Raw genomic sequence first — 13,454 nt, forward strand, 5'->3', positions numbered from 1 at the left:
CCATAAAAGTCTCAAGATTACTAATACATAATAACAATTTTTTTCTCATTTCACATAAAACTCAGTGGACATAGGAAAGTTAAAAAATTCTTCTGACCAGTTCAGGAGAAAGCACTAGCCCTTGACAAAGAGAATAAACGCTGAACAAATGCAGCATCCTTGACAGAACAAAGTCTTGCCTGTTAAAAAGAAGGTTCTCACCTTCTTCGACTGACACTGTTTCAAATTATCATCTTTGCATCGGTTAAAAATAAATACATGCACTATCATGTCACCAAATAGAAACCTAAAAATAATCTTTTTAAATAGACAACACCCCCTACACTGACCGACAAACCTCTTGGAGCTTATTTACAGTTGATCCCAAGTCCCTAATACACGCACTAGCCTGTGGGGGTGCTCAATACATCCTGTAAGTGCTGCTACTCTGTTGGCTCAGTGACTTCAGATACACTAAAAAGTACCAATAACTAGAAACCAGGATGCTGGTTTAAAAGATCTTCCATTTTCCATTGTCTGACCATTTCTTACTAAAGGATGACTGGATGCTATTTGCATCTTCCCCAGTGTCTACCCTCCTTTAACGGATCCTGACCTACCAAGCTCTCAAGTCCACCCCTAGCAAAGAGGCCTTTGACCTTCATTCTACGGCCTGAAGTGGTCTACTTGCAATCAAAACCATGTATAATATCATGCGATCAGCAAGGGCAGCTTTGTGGGATGAAGAATGGTACCTCGAGCCGAGACTATAAGTAGCTTTGGTTGGGGCTAACTTCCTGTTCCTAAGAGGTTTCTGTGTACCTGTACATCCCTGGACTGTGGATAACATGGTTCCATCTGTTGTTAAAAAAAAAAAAAAAAAAAAAAAAAGTATACCTTCTACAACCTAATGAAACCTAAATTTTATCTCTTGAGAGGCTGACGACACGTCCAGGGTTGTTTCCTTGTTCTTTCCTATGAGAGATTTGTGCTGGAAAATTTGGACCTAGCTAGTCAAGAGCAATTCCACAGGACAACACAATGTGCCCAGGAGCAGAAACCATTTAATGCTCCCTGGTCAGAACAGACTGTATCAGGTCTCAAGTTTTGCACTGAACCCAAGAACTTGCCTGTGCTGGTATCAAATGGGAGCTGCTTCTAGTTAGGTTATTTTTCCAATGTCCTTGCTGCTTAGCTTCAATGGTTGTTGCCAGTCTTCCCTGAGAGATTATAAAATCAGCAGGCAGGGACATTCCCTCCCCCTTCTCTTTATTTACAGCCTAGAAACTTCCCTGCACATGCCAGGGGTTTGAGCAAGTGATCACATACGTAATATATTTAAGAATTTCCAGTTACTTCTGCTAGAAATGAGATTTGCAGTCATAAATATTTAAGCTAGAAAATAGAAGTTGTGGAGTTCCAGCTGGGGCGCAACAGGATTGGCAGCATCTCTGCAGCACCAAGATGCGTGTTTGATCCCTGGCCCAGCACAGTGGGTTAAAGGATCCAGCGTTGCTGCAGCTGTGGCTTAGGTCGCAAGATCTGATCCCTGCCCAGGGAATTCCTTACACTGGAGGGCAGCCAAAAAAGAAAAAGACAATAGAAATTTTCTCTCTGGCCTGTCTCCTATTCTGCACAAACTTGTAGCTCGTGGCTTAGTTCTAAATCATAGAGAATCCCATCTTCTTCCACTTGAGATGATGAAAAGAGAAGTCATCATTTTCGCTGTTGTTGAGAATAAGGAAAAGGATCTGGGGTCCACACTGTGAGTCAAGCCAGCACTCGGACAGAAGTATTATTCGGCCTGGTCCCCACCCTGGGTCTCAGGGTCCAGGCCAGCTCTGCACTCACAAACATTTCCCAGTCCTGTCCTGTCTTGTCCCCCCAAACTGGGCTGCACCTGCTTCTCGATGGGGATACTTACTGCTCACCCCTCAACTTCCAAATTCTTCCTCTCCCTTGGGCTGAAAAGAACTAGACCTCGGAGCACTGTGCAAGCTGACTTGGAAAAGGATATTAAAGGATTTCTTTTTTTCCTTCCTTTTTTTAAGGCCACACACGTGGCATATGGAGGTTCCCAGGCTAGGGGTTGAATTGGAGCTACAGCTGCTGGCCTACACCACAGCCACAGCAATGCCAGATCCTTAACCCACTGAGCGAGGCCAGGGATGGAACTCGAGTCCTCACGGATACCAGTCAGATTCTTGCCACAGCAACGCCAGATCCTTAACCCACTGAGCAAAGCCAGGGATGGAACCCGAGTCCTCATAGACACTAATCAGGTTCTTAACTTGCTGAGCCACAGCGGTAACTCCTTAAAGGATTTCCAATCAGGTCCCCCGGTTACCACCTGGTGCCCCTGGCAGCAGCGAGGTGACAACAGAGAGGAACAGTAGTGACAGGCCAGCAGCACATGAAAGAGGCTGAGTGCCAGGCTGTGGGGCAGCCCTCTCTTCCAGAAGCCAGCCGCTACAACAGACAAGTGCCCCCGTGACTGTTCATGAACCATAGTGTCATCTTTACAAATAGAAGTAGAATTTTCCCATCTCTCTCTGTGATATTAACAATTACTTCCATTTTAGGGAAAGTGGCAGGCGAGATAAAACGGAATGAGAAATAGGATCTATGAGCTGCTTCCCGTACATCTGGGCTACAATTCTTACGCCTGTCACCCTTGTTGACAAGCTTAAGATAAAACCATGATTTTTATGTTTAGGTCCCCAGACAATCTTCCAGGAATTTCCTTTAAATTTACTTCCCACCTTTAGGAAAAAGAATTAACACAGAATGAATAATAAATATATTTATTGTGTTGCTTAGACCCTTTGGCAGGAAAAAAATGTAGATGACTAGATTTTTCAAATAATTACTCTCTTTTGTTAAAAAAAGAGAAAGATAGCTAAAGTAGTGCCAGTCAGCTTTTGTTTGAGACAGCTAGAGGGCAAGGTCACTATTTCCCCACACCCAATTAGGAGACATGCCACTGCCAAGAAATACCACATTCATGCTATTTCCCCCATTTCTATCTAAATATATACACTGATAGAAACCTTGTGTGCTTTGTCTATTTATTCAACAGACATTCATGAGTCCCTCCTACATTCAAAGTCATTGGCATGGAGAATGAAGCAGACTAGTAACAAGTGGACACCTTTGTATGTTCGTTCATACTAAAGTGTGAAGCTCTGCACTGGAAATGCACAAATGTGTTCTCCTGTAAAGTCTAAAGACACCGTAAAAACAAACCAAACTTCCTGAACTGATCAACTTTGATGTTCTTATCTCCAATACACAAATAGGGAATCCAGGATTTAGGAAAGTTAACTTGCCCAGCTAGTAAAAGACAGCACTGAAGGCAGTCTATTCTCCTCCAACTCTTGCTTTTTCCAATTTACTGAGCTATTTGTTGGGGAACAACAAATTCAATTAACGCAACAAATTTAAAAATACAATCTTGGATTCAAAGTACTTATGGTCCAGAGGGAAAAGATATGCAGATAAAACAAGCAACAACCACAACACAATGTTAAGTGAAAACTGAAAAGAAGTTTTGCACAAAGTGCCAAGAAGGAGTAAGTTGCATAAAAGAGTGACGCATAAGCTGAGGCTTCCCCAAAGATTAATCTACCCAAATCAAGACTACAGCTGAGCAATTCCTATGTGCTTGATGTGATGCATAGTAGGTACGTAATAAATCACCGTTGACTTATTGAATGAATGAATAGGATTTCTTTATGTGAACATCAAGCAAGGAAAGCATTACTGAAGGAGAGAGCAAGAGATGCAGACCTCAAAAGAGCCCCAGCCCCCTCTGGAAGCTGGACTGGGCTGGGGAGAAGCGTGGGAAGGGAGGTGCCTGGAGCTCCAGGCAGGGGCTGACTGTGGAGAATCGTACCTGCCTATGTTTAAGAACTTGAAGTGAATCAATCCCTCTGGGGATGACGGGACATTCCAACACTGAAACCTGTACAGTGTGGGCAGGCAAGACGCATGCAATCACTTGCCACAAATCCAAAGGGCAGCATCCACTTTAGGCATGACATGAATAGTGCCCCCCAGACCTGAGCCTATGGCAGTAGAGAAACGATCATTGAAGACCTGTGACTGGATCTAGGAAAGCAGCGGATGGAAAAGAGCCCACAAATCACAGGGATAGTCCAAACTTGCAACCACGTAACATCGGAGGCAAAGCTCCTCCAAGGACATTCCACTTCAGTTATAGAATCAGGCAGCAATTCCATCTGAACCACTGCTTCCCGCTTGCTGGAGACAGGAAGACATTCTGTTAATTACAAATCAAAACAAGAGTGACATTCATGAGCTACTTAGAGTATACAAGCAGGGTATACTTAAGTGCCTCAGCTTTTCAGTGACTATCTGCAAGTTAACTCATGCCAAGATCACACATTATAGCTAATGAACAAACTGGTTTTTCCCAATGATCTGTATGAGCAAAGTTTACTGGCGTAACTTAAGAGCACGTATTAAAAATAATGTGGACCATCTCCTAGTGACGTACTATGAGGAAATATCCTTTTTGTTCCGAGTAAATTGCCTCTAGTTTGTAATTGAAAAAATAGGCTGTACTGGTAGAAATGGCTTTTATGCAGATGAGAATTAGGAGCCTCATTGTCTGTGTGTTGACAGCTGTGCTTACATTCTGTTCCCTTTGGACTAACTTAAAGTCAAAGGAAAAAAAATTAAAGCCACCCAAATAAAAATGGAAAGGTTATTTGAAACTAACAAAATGCACTTGGAAATTCTGGTAAGATTCCAGACAACTCAAATCAAAACCATGCTGCGGGGTGGGAGCAAGCATGTACATTTAGAAATAAAACTTAACACAGAGAAGTACTACATTTAAATTAGGAATTTACCAACCCTGAGCTTTAAGTGACAAGAGCTAGCTAGCGGGACTTCTGGTAGAGTCCTTGCAAATACCACACCTCTCCATCAAAGACCAAACAATGAATATTGGTGGCCTAGAGGCTTTGCAAATCTCCTAACAAAAGTTCAACCATCACATTAAGAGCACAGGAAACTCAACTAAAGAGTAAATAACTTGGGCTGAACAAATAACACTTTACAGAACATAATTTCATAATTCAACCCTTCTGCCACAAGCATGCTTAAGAAAGGAGAGTTAAGGGTCGTGTGACCTAGGAAAAGACCTTGAAATACCACTTGATGGTTCTTTATCCACAGCTGTCAAAAGGCAACCAGGAACACAGATACAGCTTTTCTATTTTCAAATGTAGTCCTGTGCCTCCACTTTAAAAAAAAAAAAAAAAAAAATTTATGGCCCTACCTGCAGCATATGGAAGTTCCTGGGCCAAGGACTGAATTTGAGCCACAGCTGCGACCTATGCCACGGCTGTGGCACTACCAGACCCTTTAATCCACTGAGCTGGACTGGGGATCGAACCCGCACCTTCACAGCAAACTGAGCCACTGCAGGTGGATTCTTAACTCACTGTTCCACAGCAGGAACTCCACACTTTTGATCTTCTATTAATGATTTATATATCTAAAAGCCCACCTGGCAGCTCTACACAAAATGTAGTGACAATAATAGGGCTGTGAAACATAGAAAGTGTGAAATTTATCCCTGGACCATTTTCCCTTCATCCCTGTCCCCTGGATGGTTGCAATGGACACTAATCCTGCCTCCCTCCGTTTGTCACCCTCTCCAAATCTTTTTTTTTTTTTTTTTAAAGTCTAATGTCAGATTGCTCAGAAAAGAGCAACACTAATTATGCTCCTGTCCTATTCAGAAACCTTCTGGGGCCCCCAAATGCCTACCAAACTAAGTGTGAATTCACACCCTCCACCATACAACCCCAACTGAGGCTTCCCAGTCTAGTCCTCATCACGACTCTACTAACACCAGCAATGGTTGGTCAACTTACAGGTACTGCAACATCACCGTTTTGCCAATAAAATCTTACACAGGATCCCAATCATATAAAGCAGGTAAAATAATTTCTTACTAGAATATATGTATTTCACAGACTCAAACTTGCATCATTTTCTTTTTATGAAAACAAATATTAGTATTTTTTAACCGTACCATGTAGACAGCCCATGAGACTGAGTGAAGAACTCCTCCAGACCTTGAAAATCAGGTAAATATGGTTCCCTTCTAGGAGTTAAAGTTTTAATCAATCCAAAATGGATGAGACACACAGTCACCTTGAACACAGACAGATGGTTTCTAGACCAGCAAAATACAAACTGTTATAACCCTGCGATTCCAAGCTCTGTTTCAGAAGTAAACATGAGTTCCACAAAATGTCAGGAAGGGTTGTCGAATAGCACTGGCAACACTGCCCATCACATCCCCCACTGACAAACTGGGGGTGGCACTTTCTCATCATGGCTCTGAAGAAACTGGTTCCAGTTATTTGACCCACAACTTTCCACAATTTCTGTGTTCAACTCATTGCCTACACCTTTTTTGGAAGAACACATGTCATACTGTGATGTGTAATAAATGCATATTTTGCTCTTCATCCTTGGATCAGAGGTCCCAAAACCTTGCAACGTCCTGAGTGATGCGAGCAATGGGGGCATCTTTTGTTATAGTATATTGTCTCTTGTCCTCAGTTCCCCAAGTTGCTACAGAGCCATAAAGGCGAAATGGATGTCTTATTATTCCTAACAAGACCCTTTGCACCACCACCGGGTTTATGTTAACAAGGGGACTTACGGAAAGCACTTAGGGATACCGGTTGGTCGCCAGGGAAACATAATCTTGAATAGAGGGACAAAACTCTCAGTCCCACCCTTGATTTGGGTGGGAGGTGGGGGTAGGGGACTGGGGGAGCTGGAAGTTGAATCAATCACCATTGACTGGTGATTTAACTAATTATGGCTATGCAATGAAGCCTCCAGAAAAACCCAGAAGGAGGGAGTTCGAAGACCTTCCAGTTTAGGGAACTAGAAAGAAGCCTTCCATGTGCTCTGCTGGGCTCCAAACTCGACTGGGACAGAACCGCTTTTGCTCAAGACCTCACTCATGTATCTCTTCATCTAGCTGATGTGTATCTTTTAATATGCTTTTTTTTTTTTCTTTTTGTCTTTTTGTCATTTCTTGGGCCGCTCCCACGGCATATGGAGGGTCCCAGGCTAGGGGCTGAATTGGAGCTGTAGCCACCACCCTACACCAGAGCCACAGCAATGCGGGATCCGAGCCGCGTCTGAGATCCACACCACAGCTCAAGGCAACGCCGGATCCTTAACCCACTGAGCAAGGGCAGGGACTGAACCCGCAACCTCATGGTTCCTAGTCGGATTCGTTAACCACTGCGCCACGACGGGAACTCCCTCTTTTAATATGCTTTGTAAAAAACCAGTAACCTGGTGAGTAAACAGGTTTTCTGAGTTCTGTGAGCTGTTCTAAGAAATAAGTTAAAACCAAAGAATGAAGACTGGGGGGGAGGGAGCACAGGAACCACTGATTTATAGCCGGTAGGTCAGAAGCACAGGTAACAACCTAGGCTTATGATGTGCATTTGAAGTGGAGGGCAGTTTTGTGGGGTTGAGTCTTTAGCTGGTGGAATCTGATGCTACCTCTGCATAGAGAGTGTCAAAATGGGGTTCAGCTATGTTTTGACCCCCAACCGGTGTCAGAGAATTGCTTGTTGATGTGGGGGAACCCCACATACTTCCTCATGCTGGAATTGGGTACTGAATCTATAAGCCATTAATGCAACTTCCCTGAAAAGTAGCTTGGAAAGCACTGCTATAACCAACTTTGTACTAATTAGTCTCATCTCATTCCATAAACATTTCTAAAATAAAAAATTAAATAAAGGAAACAAGAGGACTGCCATCTTGGGAATTTGAGCTGCTCCAAAACTAGTCATTTGTCTGTTTATATTTGATTCCAGAAGGTAGTTTAAAAATATGGGTGGTCTAGTTGCTTAGTATTATCAGGGCATATGGATGTATTAGTTATGGCACAATCTAAGGTGCTGAAACAGAGTATCCCCCCACAACATAAGCTTGAACAAGACAGTGGTTTATTTCTCCCTTAAAGAAAATTCTATGATGGGGAGTTCCCATTGTGGCTCAGCAGGTTAAAAACCTGACTACTATCCATTGAAGATGTGGGTTTGATCTGACATGGCTGCAAACTGCAGTGGGTTAAGGATCTGACATGGCTGCAAACTGCAGTGTAGATCACAGATTCAGTTCAGATCTGGCATTGCTGTGGCTGTGGCATAGGCCAGCAACTGCAGCTCCAATTCGACCCCTAGCCTGGGAACTTCCATATGCCACAGGTGTGGATCTAAAAAAGACAAAAAAAAAAAAAAAAAAAGACTATTCCATGATGATGGCAGCGGGGGCTCTGCCACTCTCAACATGTGGGTTCCCTCTTGAGTACAAGGTGGCAGCAGTAAAGGAAACAGACAAGGAAGGCACACACACCCACTTCTTTCAGGGTCCTGGCTTGGGGAACCCCACATCTCTTCGATCTCTTCCATCCCACTGATCAGAATTTGGTTACCTGCCATGCTCACTGCAAAGGAGGTTGGTATAATCCCCCAAGCTGGGATACTGATGGAAAACTAGATGCTTCTGCCACCAGAGACCTGGCAAGGATACGACCAATTAAAACAAGGGAATCCTCCCCACTGTTCAAGTCCATAGCAAGAATGGAGTTTTTTGGTATAGAGTAGTCTCCCCTCATCCCAGGGTTCACGCCCTGTGGTTTTGGTTACCCCCAGTCAACTGCAGTCAGAAAATATTAAGTGCAAAATTCTAGAAGTAAACAATTCATGTTTTAAATTGCATGCTGTAATGAGTGGCACGTGCCATCAGCTCCATCCCAGCCAGGGCAGAAGTCAAGCCTCTGTTAGGCATATCCCACCCGTCAGTCAGACTAACTGTCCCAGTATCACTGTGCTCATGTTCAGGTAACCCTTACTGCATTCAGGAATGGTCCCAGAGCTCCCTTGTGGCACAGTGGGTTAAGCATCCAGCATTGTCACTGCGGTGGCTCAGGTTGGTGCTGCGGCACAAGTTTGGTCCCTGGCCTGGGAACTTTCACATGCCACGAGCATGACCAAGAAACCAAAACCAAACCAAACCAAACAAAAAAAACCCACAAAGATTAAAAAAAAAAAAAAAAAAAGGCCTAAAACAGCAAAAGTAGGGCCGCAGGCAAGTCGAACATTCTCTTACAGTGCCTGATGCATTAATTAAATCATTAGGGGTGTGCATGTATGAGACAGTACATAGTATCAACAGGGTTCAGTACTATCCATGGGCTCAGGTACCCAGTGGGGAGGGGGGGCCTTGAATGTGTCCCCTGTGGAAAGGGGCATCGCTGTACTTTCAAAAGCACTGGTCCATTTAGTCTACTTCTGCAGCAGACTGGAAGATGTCTACATCGCCAAGTTTGAAAGAGGACAATAACGCCACAGCAACTCCCCCATATCTCCAGGGCCACAGACAACATTCCACATCCTTCCAAACTCCAGCTGTTGAGTTTCCAAAGAAGGTTCCCTACTAGAACTTCTGGTGGTAGTGACAGCCACAATAATTTCAGGGTGGCACTGTGGGCAGAGGATATAACTGGTTCACATCCTCAGTATAAAATATATATGTACCCTTGTTTTGATTCGTTAAGAACATTCAAAAACATCAAAACCACGCTCTGCTTTGCATACGTTCTACACCAAAAAAAAAAAAAAATCAGATTTACAACACCAAAGAAATAATGTGTTTTCAGCAATGACAAGTAAAAGACAAGAGATAAGGATTTTAACATAAAACTAACCTGGAGGCAGTTTGGTGGTAATCAAAACTACCTATAAAAATTCCTATTTTTTTATTCTTTTCAGGAGCTGACAGAGCCAATATAACTTGCTCCTGTTACCATAGTAAATACTCTTTTCATGGTCTTTAGGTCGGGGAAATTGAAGCTCTCCGGTTAATCCTCCTGCTCCCACCAAGAACAGGTTAAATGAAATTTGTAAACCCCTTTGCACAGCGCCTCGTACACAGTAGTTTTCAAAACACAGCAGCATTAAGCATTCCACATATGGCTGGGTGGTACACTGGCGCATGAATAGCAGCAGCAACAATGCTGGGTTTCATGAACGGAATTCTCTATGTCTATTTTAAATATTCCTTACTACAAAATAGCTCTGTGAGTGTTAATATGCAAAGATCTCAAAGAGATATTGCAAACAGAAAACCTGGGGTTCAAAATATATAAATAGCAACTTGTCATTTGTTGAGAGGAGATGGGAAAGGAAAGTAGATATTCTTATGTGCTTATACATGTATTATGTACATTCTGAATGATACCCAAAAAAGCGTTTTCAGTGGATGTCCTTTGGAAGAGACCTAGGTAGGTATGGGAAAATACAGCAAGAGATGCTTTTACTATATACACTTTTAATATCTTTATAACTCTGTCCCATATTCTTGCACCACTAATTCCAATAAATTAAAATTAATAAATACATATTTTCCATTGATACCTGGGCAACCTTCACTCTCTTACCATTTAAAATACTACCTATATTATTTTCCTTGGACTGTCATAAAATACTACAAACTGGGTGTCATAAAACCACAAAAATTTGTCTCTCACTGTTCTGAAGGGATCCAAAATCAAGGTGTTGGCAGGGCCATGCTCTCTGCTAAGCCCTGAGGGGAGGATTTTCCTGGGCCTCTTCCAGCTTCAGTGGCTCCAGGCATCCTTAATTTGCGGCATCGTCACTGTCATCTCTTTCTCTGAAGCCACATGGCACTTTCTGGGTTCAATTCTGTCCAATCTCCCTCTCCTTACAAGGACATCAGTCATACTGGGTTAGAGCCCACCTTATTCCTGTGTGACCTCATCCTAAATTGATTACGTCCGTAACATACTATTTCCAAACAAGGTCACATTCGCAGGCACCTGGGGTTAGGACGTCAACATATGATTTTGGAGGTCAAATTCAACTCATAAGGCTACCATCATCCATGTGAGCATTCACTACATTCTACAGATCTCGATTCTCTGTTCCTGATTTCTGGTAGGAGCTCTGTACCGAAACAGAGTGGCTGGGTGACTCCAAGGATCACTTGGTGAAAATATATCTTTTGGTGGCAGAAATTTAAATAAAAGTGCAGAAGTACAGAAGAGTAGATATTTTAGGTATATCATTAATAGAAGGAAAATGGTCATTTTATACCACTGAAAGGGAACTGCAGGTACTTGATCCGGTTGCTCTGTGAATTCAAGCATAGTGCCCACATGCTGGCTTTCTTAGCGATCAATTTTTACCTGGTTGAAGTTGACCTACATAGAAATGTGTCCTGCTAAATTTTATAGCTAAATTGAAGCAAATGAGAAACGATAGCAAAGCTTTGTTAGGAACAAAAAAGCCTTCCTCTGCTGTGATTTTTACCTCTTCCTATGATCATTTGTTCTTAGTTATTACAGGGGCTAACTGATTCCCCTCGATACAGGGTTAGGCAGAGACCATAAGCATTCTAAACAAGGGACTCCAGTAAGTCGAGATCAGAATAAACTTCCCCAACCATTCACAAAGCATTAACTGATTACCCACTTCAGCCCCCTACTTGACAACATGCAGGAAAGGAAAAATCAGACATGGTAATCTCTTCATTTTCTTTATGCATTAAGTGTCTTTTCACAGTGGAGTTCACAAAAGATCTCCTTGTTTGTTGAGTCACAGCCCTAAGTTCACAAGCAGCAAGCAGTAAACTTCCGTTACCAAAACACGCAGCAATCTCTAAAATGTTAAAGAAATACACATTGCAAAGGGTCATTAGCTTTGAGTTATACAACCAAGTGATTGCTACAGGGGCATGGAAACCAAGAACGAGGTTGCCTGTGTGGACAGCCATGCAGTCACGTCACTCAGAAGGGAGCAGGGTCACCAGACTGGACACCAGTCACCACATCTTCAGGCCTCTGCACTAATGCCAAAGCCATGCCTCTCCCAAGGTTGTCCCAGCCAGTGACTGAGCCCTGTAGGCATAACACTAAGTCTAACCATTCTGGCCCAACTGTGGACTCTTCCAATGGGCAATCCATCTTCAGAGACCGCCCCCTACTGGGCAGGCCAAATTCTCAGAACTGCACTCAAGCCTGATGCTCATCCCACCCCACCCTTCTTCCGGCTGCTCTCATTTCACAGGTGTCAGCCCTCCAGCCCAGTCCCGTAGCTCTCTCTACCATCCCCCATCCCTCCCCTCTTTCGTGCAGATCTCTTGCATGTCTGGCCAACTGAACACAGTTAAAATTCTGCTTAAACTTGTAGAACAGTGAATCAGTCAGTAACGAATCCAGTGCAGATTTACCTTTTGTCTACTTAAGACTTCACGGGCAGGTGATGGGCAGTTTCTTTGTAGGCAGTCACTTTTCCTAAAACAATGACGCATCCTTCTTTATTTTTCACGTCCTGAGCCTTAGCCATCCCCTCTATGTACCTACTCTAACACGTCCACTCTTCAAGAGAAGCTCAGACATTCCCCTGAGGTCATGACAAGGCTGGGCAGCATGTTCTCTCCGACAGGCTTGGACCTCCGCACCTGTCATTTTGATTAACTGTCTTCCTACTGATGGGCGCCCTCTGAGCCTTGCGGGAATTTTTAAAGCTCGTTCACTGTTCTCTGTTGGCAGTGTCGTCCCGCCTCTCTCTCTATCCCTGCTCTTGCAAGGTACATAAATGCACCGCTGTCTGGAAATAAGGGGACAGGTGAGGTCACATGCAGCTCTGTGTTCACAGACCTAAACGCACACACAAAACAATTCGACGTGGCTTTAGCTAGGATGCATAAAATGCCAGATCCGGGCTGTAAAAGGCAAGTGTGTGAACCAGAAAAATCAGAGTTAAAACAAGGCAAAATAAAAACTTAGACTAACACAATGAAAGTCCATCTTCTAAGCTTGCAGGTTCCAGTCTGTGTCTGCCTCAGGGAGACTTATTCTCACACATCTAGTTTATTCCAGGCCAGAGAGGGAGACATTTCAACATCCACGTGAAGAAATGTCACTGCTTTGAAGCTACACTCAAATGTTTCAAGGGTTGTAATTACACAAGTGCAATCACTACCTTACAACTTGAGTTTCCCTATCTGTTTAAGTTGGAATCACACCTCCTTCCGATTTTCTCCACATCTCTCATTATCAATCTTTAATCAGGGTGTTGGTTTTCTCCCACATTACTTCACTTAAAAACAAAGAAAGTTCCAACGGAAAACAAAGGAAAACACTCAATAACGTGGGACCCAAACAAGAGTCCCTCCTCAGGAAAATAGGTCTCGGCTCATTCTGTTAAACCACTGCTACAGACCTGCATTGAGTTAAAACATGATCCAGGGAGAGAACCATTTAAAAAAGCAATGAGAGTCAAGATGAGGTTACCATGCTGAGAGGCAGCCTGGAACAGTACAGAAAGCAGGAATCAATGTCGGGTTACAAGTTCTATTTCTCTTTATTTCTT

The 13,454-nt window shown here is 43.2% G+C and overlaps 1 protein-coding gene and 1 long non-coding RNA gene across 2 annotated transcripts in view; both read right to left on the reverse strand.

Annotated features, from left to right (window-relative positions):
* The window catches only part of LHFPL6 (LHFPL tetraspan subfamily member 6), a 227,060-nt gene that overhangs the window by 169,914 nt on the left and 43,692 nt on the right, over nt 1-13,454 (reverse strand). The window lies entirely within an intron of this gene.
* LOC146398547 (uncharacterized) lies at nt 2,004-7,291 on the reverse strand. The gene is made up of 2 exons (XR_014819317.1): nt 2,215-7,291; nt 2,004-2,131 (listed from the first exon to the last, which is right to left on the reverse strand). It is a non-coding gene; the product is annotated as an uncharacterized LOC146398547 (long non-coding RNA).

Source organism: Sus scrofa, chromosome 11 (assembly GCF_054392235.1).
Source record: "Sus scrofa isolate SSC_HxYL_T2T_F1_AM1 chromosome 11, Sscrofa_HxYL_maternal_Yorkshire_Landrace_v2.0, whole genome shotgun sequence".
NCBI lineage: Eukaryota > Metazoa > Chordata > Mammalia > Artiodactyla > Suidae > Sus > Sus scrofa.